Source organism: Kogia breviceps, chromosome 5 (assembly GCF_026419965.1).
Source record: "Kogia breviceps isolate mKogBre1 chromosome 5, mKogBre1 haplotype 1, whole genome shotgun sequence".
Taxonomy (NCBI): Eukaryota; Metazoa; Chordata; class Mammalia; order Artiodactyla; family Physeteridae; genus Kogia; species Kogia breviceps.
The window spans coordinates 141,006,956-141,013,494 of record NC_081314.1 but is presented as its reverse complement, the minus strand read 5'-3'; positions in this window follow the sequence as shown (position 1 = coordinate 141,013,494).

The window sequence follows — 6,539 nt, the reverse complement described above, 5'->3', positions numbered from 1 at the left end:
TCTTCATCGCTGTGCGGGGGCCTCTCACTATCGCGGCCTCTCTTGTTGCAGAGCACAGGCTCCGGACACGCAGGCTCAGCGGCCATGGCTCACGGGCCCAGTTGCTCCGTGGCACGTGGGATCTTCCCAGACCAGGACTCGAACCCATGTCCCCTGCATTAGCAGGCGGATTCTCAACCACTGCGCCACCAGGGAAGCCCTCTTCCTGGCTTTTTAAAACAATTTTCTTTCGGCATTTTCAGGAAAAAGAATTGACATCGATTCTTATATAAATGCTGGTTGATGCTTGTAGCCGGTTTCATGAAAGATACAGAAATTGTCTACACATGGATGTCTCATGTTGACAAAAATGACAGGAGGCTCCTTAAGCCTGTTTTCTACAGAAAGCTATAATGTAATCCAGATATGTAGTTTTTAGATGTTCGCTCGAGTCATGGCTAGGATTTCGAGAACTTGGACTGGGAATGACTAATATGTACTGTAGATAATCTGATTGTTTGACAAGCACACATAAGAGAAAAAGAAAAAAAGGAAAATCCCACTCCTAGGTATGTACCGAAAAGAATTAAAAGTAAAAGCAAGGACGCAATTAGATATTTATACAACAGTGTTCATAGCAGCATTAATAGCAAAAAGTGGAACCTGGGGCTTCCCTGGTGGCGCAGTGGTTGAGAGTCCGCCTGCCGATGCAGAGGACACGGGTTCGTGCCCCGGTCCGGGAGGATCCCACGTGCTGCCGAGCGGCTGGGCCCGTGAGCCGTGGCCGCTGAGCCTGCGCGTCCGGAGCCTGTGCTCCTCAACGGGAGAGGCCACAGAGGTGAGAGGCCCGTGTACTACAAAAAAAAAAAAAAAAAAAAAAAAGGTGGAACCAACCTAGATGTCCATGGACGGATGAATGGATAAACGAAATATGGTACATACATACAATGGACTATCATTCAGCCTTAAAAAGGAATGAAACTGATATATGCCAAGATGGATGAACCTTAAAAACGTTATGCAAAGTGAAGTAAGCCAGACACAAAAGAACAAATATGGGGGCTTCCCTGGTGGCGCAGTGGTTAAGAATCCGCCTGCCTAAAGCAGGGGACATGGGTTCGAGCCCTGGTCTGGAAAGATCGCACATGCCGCGGAGCAACTACTCCTGTGCGCCACAACTACTGAAGCCTGCGTGCCTAGAGCCTGTGCTCCACAACAAAAGAAGCCACCACAGTGAGGAGCCCCTGCTCGCTGCAACTAGAGAAAGTCTGGGCGCAGCAACAAAGAACCAACACAGCCAAAATAAAGATTAAAAATAAAAAGAACAAATATGTTATGATTCCACTTCTATGAGGTACCTAGAATAAGCAAATTCGTAGAGACAGAAAGTAGAGGCCACCAGGGGGGCAGGTGGGAATGAGGAGTTATTGTTTAGTGGATACAGGGTTTATTTGAGATGATGAAAAAGTTCTGGAAATGGATAGCGGTGATAGTTGCCCAACAATGTGAATGTACTTAATGCCGCTGAATCATACACTTAAAAATAGTAAAATGATAAATTTTATGTAATGTATATATTTCCACAATAAAAAAATCAATGAGTTAATATTTACAACACACATACACACACACAAATATTACCAGAGCAATAAGTTAATGGGGATATAGACAAGATTGACCGTGAGCTGGAAATTGTTGAAGCACAGTGATGGGTACATATGAGTTCATTATAATAGTTCCTCTATTTTTAAAATGTATTTATCTATTTATTTTTCCGGTATGCGGGTCTCTCACTGCCGTGGCCTCTCCCGTTGCGGAGCACAGGCTCCGGACGCGCAGGCTCAGCGGCCATGGCTCACGGGCCCAGCCGCTCCGCGGCACGTGGGATCTTCCCGGACCGGGGCACGAACCTGTGTCCCCTGCATCGGCAGGCGGACTCTCAACCACTGCGCCACCAGGGAAGCCCCTAGTTCCTCTATTTAAAAAAAAAAAAAAATTTATTGGAGTATAATTGGTTTACAACGTTATGTTAGTTTCAGGTGTACAGCAAAGTGAATCAATTATAGATATATCCACCTTTTTAGATTTTTCTCCCATATAGGCCATTACAGAGTATTGAACAGAGTTCCCTGTGCTATACAGTAGGTCCTTATTAGTTATCTATTTTTTATTATTAATTAATTATTTTTGGCTGTGTTGGGTCTTCGTTTCTGTGTGAGGGCTTTCTCTAGTTGCGGCGAGCGGGGGCCACTCTTCATCGCGGTGCGCGGGCCTCTCACTATCACGGCCTCTCTTGTTGCGGAGCACAGGCTCCAGACACGCAGGCTCAGTAGTCGTGGCTCATGGGCTCCAGACGCGCAGGCTCAGTAGTTGTGGCTCACGGGCCTAGTTGTTCCGCGGCATGTGGGACCTTCCCGGACCAGGGCTCAAACCCTCGTCCCCTGCATTGGCAAGCAGATTCTCAACCACTGTGCCACCAGGGAAGCCCAGTTATCTAGTTTATATATAGTAGTGTGTATATGTCACTCCCAATCTCCCAATTTATCCCTCCCCCCCACCACTTTACCCCCTGGTAACCATGTTCGTTTTCTGCATTTGTATCTCTATTTCTGTTTTGTACATAAGTCCGTTTGTACTCTTTTGTAGATTCCACATATAATCAATATCATATGATATGTCTCTAACTTACTTCACTCAGTATGACAACCTCTAGGTCCATCCATGTTGCTGCAAATGGCATTATTTCGATTTTTTATGGCTGAGTAATATTCCACAGTATATATGTACCACATCTTCTTTATCCATTCCTCTGTTGATGGACATTTAGGTTGCTTCCATGTCCTGGCTATTGTTAATAGTGCTGCAATGAACAGTTTCTCTACTTTTGTATGCAACTGAAAATTCCCGTTATAGAGGGAATTCCCTGGCTGTCCAGTGGTTAGGAGTCCAAGCTTCCACTGCTGGGGGTGCAGGTCCAATCCCCGGTTGGGAAACTAAGATCCCACAAGCCACCTGGCATGGCCAAAAAATTAAAATTAAAAAAAAAAATTTTTTTTAATTGCCTTTGTAGAGCTTAAAATATCTGATACTGAAAAAAATCAATTTAAGAACACAGTAAATTAGTGGGAAATGAGAAACTACTGGTTAAAGTGATGACGGTGAATATGGTGTATAATACTATTATCATCTACTTTATATAACATAATTATATGTAAGTATTATAATATGTAATTATTTTTGTTATTGTCCTAGACCCCTGTAATTCTCTGCCCAGGAAAAGAGGTAACAGGTATAGTTAGTTATGTCAGACTGCGTCACTTCTCTGGCTGTCAGCTGGTTAGACAACTCACACTGTAAAGTCACACAGCAAGTTGGGAAGAACGCTTTCTAGCATCTCAGCTGTCTGCATGAACAGCACAGTTTGAGAGATACTCCTCCAAGGTAATCACAAAAACATGGGACAACTGCCTATCCAGAAAAAAGAAAATGAAAAGCCCACATCAAATTACTTCCAGCCAGCCCTACTTTCAGATCACAGTACAAACTTTCAAAACACAGGCCACACAGTTCAAAACACAGGCCAGAGTTTTCAACATTTAACAGGAATGAGGAAGACTGATGACTCATGTACTTTGTGAATATAAAGCACCATTACACTTTGCTATGAAGATACAGCTGAATTCTGGATAATATTTACATAATTGAAGATACTCATAACCTAAATATTAGCCAGGTTGGGGTAAAAAGTTCTTTTGAGTCTATTCTATATATCATTACCGTAATGAGTCCTGACTGCTTTGCAAGAAATTAATACTGAACCTTGAGGTTAAACTTGTTTTACATGTTTGAAATAGGTTAATTGTATTTACTCAGCCCATTCTTATTAGAATGCCTGAGTAGGAAATTTACTTGTGATTCACACTCCAGTTTTGTAATGGTTAATTCATTCTCTATGACCACACTCACCTAAAAACTTCACCTGCATTTGAATGGCTTGAATTTACCAAGACATGTCTTCAGGGGTCTTGACTTTCTCCCTAGAGGCCAGTATATGTAAATTAACTTCATGATCACAAAATTAATCCTAAAAAAGCAATGCATATATATTTTCCTCTATGCCAAGTGGATGGATATTAATGGCATTCCTTTTGTGAGCCGTGACCAATGTCCCAAAGACAAATACAGGGACTTCCCTGGTGGCACATTGGTTAGGAATCCACCTGCCAACACAGGGGACACGGGTTCGAACCCTGGTCTGGGAAGATCCCACATGCCACAGAGCAGCTAAGCCGTACGCCACAACTACTGAGCCTGTGCTCTAGAGCCAGCAAGCCACAACTACTGAAGCCCCCATGCCTAGAGCCCGTGCTCCGCAAAAAGAGAAGCCACTGCAATGAGAAGCCCACACACCGCAATGAAGAGTAGCCCCTGCTCACCGCAACTAGAGAAAGCCCGCGTGCAGCAATGAAGACCCAACACAGCCCAAAATAAATAAATAAAATAAATCTATAAAAAAACAAAAAGACAAATACAGTTGACCCTTGAACAACACGGGTTTGAACTGGATGGGTTCACTTATATGCGGATTTTTTTTCAATATATTGGAAACCTGGGGGGGGAGATGACAACAATTTTAAAATGCAAATAAGGGCTTCCCTGGTGGTGCAGTGGTTAAGAATCCGCCTGCCAATGCAGGGGACACAGGTTCGAGCCCTGGTCTGGGAAGATCCCACATGCCGCGGAGCAACTAAGCCCATGCGCCACAACTACTGAGCCTGTGTTCTAGAGCCCGCGAGCCACAACTACTGAGCCCGTGAGCCACAACTACTGAGCCCGCACGCCTAGAGCCCATGCTCTGCAACAGAAGCCACCGCAATGAGAAACCCATGCACGGCAACGAAGAGTAGCCCCTCATCGCCACGACTAGAGAAAGACCGCGTGCAGCAACGAAGACCCAATGCAGCCAAAAATAAATAAAAAATAAAAATGCAGATGAAGTGCATAACCTAGAAATATCTAAAAATTTAAGAAAAAGTTGGGGGAGGGTTAAATTAGGTGATTGGCATCAACATATACACACTGCTATATATAAAATGGATAACCGACAAGGACCTACTGTATAACACAGGGAGCTATAGTAATTTTTTATAATAACGTATAAGGGAAAAGAATCTGAAAAAAAAATATATATATATAACTGAATCACTGTGCTGTACACCTGAAACATGACATTGTAAATCATTCATACTTCAAAAGAAATATATAATAAAATGCATGATTTCATGTAATAAACATAAGAAAAATTTAGGTATATCATGAATGCATAGAATATATATAGATACTAGTCTATCCTTACATAGGTATAAGGTGAGTGATATTTAATATAAAATTAATGTAAGTTTCCTGTTCCATAACTTTGCTTTCAAAGAATTACATTACCATACAGTATGCTTCTCTCGTAACTGGAGAAACTGCGTATCATCACAGGTAAGAGGTTTTTAAAAAAATGTAACATTTCCGATACTGTATTAATAATGTAACTGTAGGGACTTCCCTTGTGGCCCAGTGGTACAGAATCTGCCTTGCAATGCAGGGGACATGGGTTCGATCCCTGGTCAGGGAACTAAGATCCCACATGCCACGGGGCAACTAAGCCTGCATGCCACAACTACTGAGCTCACGCACCTCAACTAGAGCCTGCATGCTGCAAACTACAGAACCCATGTGCTGCAACTACAGAAGAGAAAACCCACACACCACAGCTAGAGAGAAGCCCGCGTGCTGCAACAAAAGATCCCACAGGCCTCAATGAAGATCCCACATGCTGCAACTAAGACCCGACGCACCCCAAAATAAATAAATAAATAATAAGTTAATCTATTTTTAAAAACTATTGAAAAAAAGAATATAACTGTAATACTGTATGCCATAAAATTTTATAACGAGCTTCCCTGGTGGCGCAGTGGTTAAGAATCCGCCTGCCAACGCAGGGGACACGAGTTTGAGCCCTGGTCTGGGAAGATCCCATATGTCGCGGAGCAGATAAGCCCACGTGCCACAACTACTAAGCCTGTGCACTAGAGCCCGCGAGCCACAGCTTCTGAAGCCCGCACGCCTAGAGCCAGTGCTCCACAACAAGAGAAGCCACTGCAGAGAAGCCTGCGCACCGCAAAGAAGAGTAGCCCCTGCTCGCTGCAAGTAGAGAAAGCCCGCATGCAGCAACGAAGAACCAACACAGCCAAAAAAAAAAAAAAATTTATAACGGGCTTCCCTGGTGGCGCAGTGGTTAATAATCCGCCTGCCAATGCAGGGAACATGCGTTTGAGCCCTGGTCCGGGAAGAACCCACATGCCATGGAGCAGCTAAGCCCGTGCACCACAACTACTGAGCCTGCGCTCTAGAGTCTGTGAACCACAACTACTGAGCCCGTGTGCCACAGCTACTTATACCCACGTGCCTAGAGCCTGTGCTCCGCAACAAGAGAAGGCACCGCAATGGGAAGCCTGCACACCACAACAAAGATTAACTCCTGCTCGCCACAACTAGGGAAAGCCCGCACG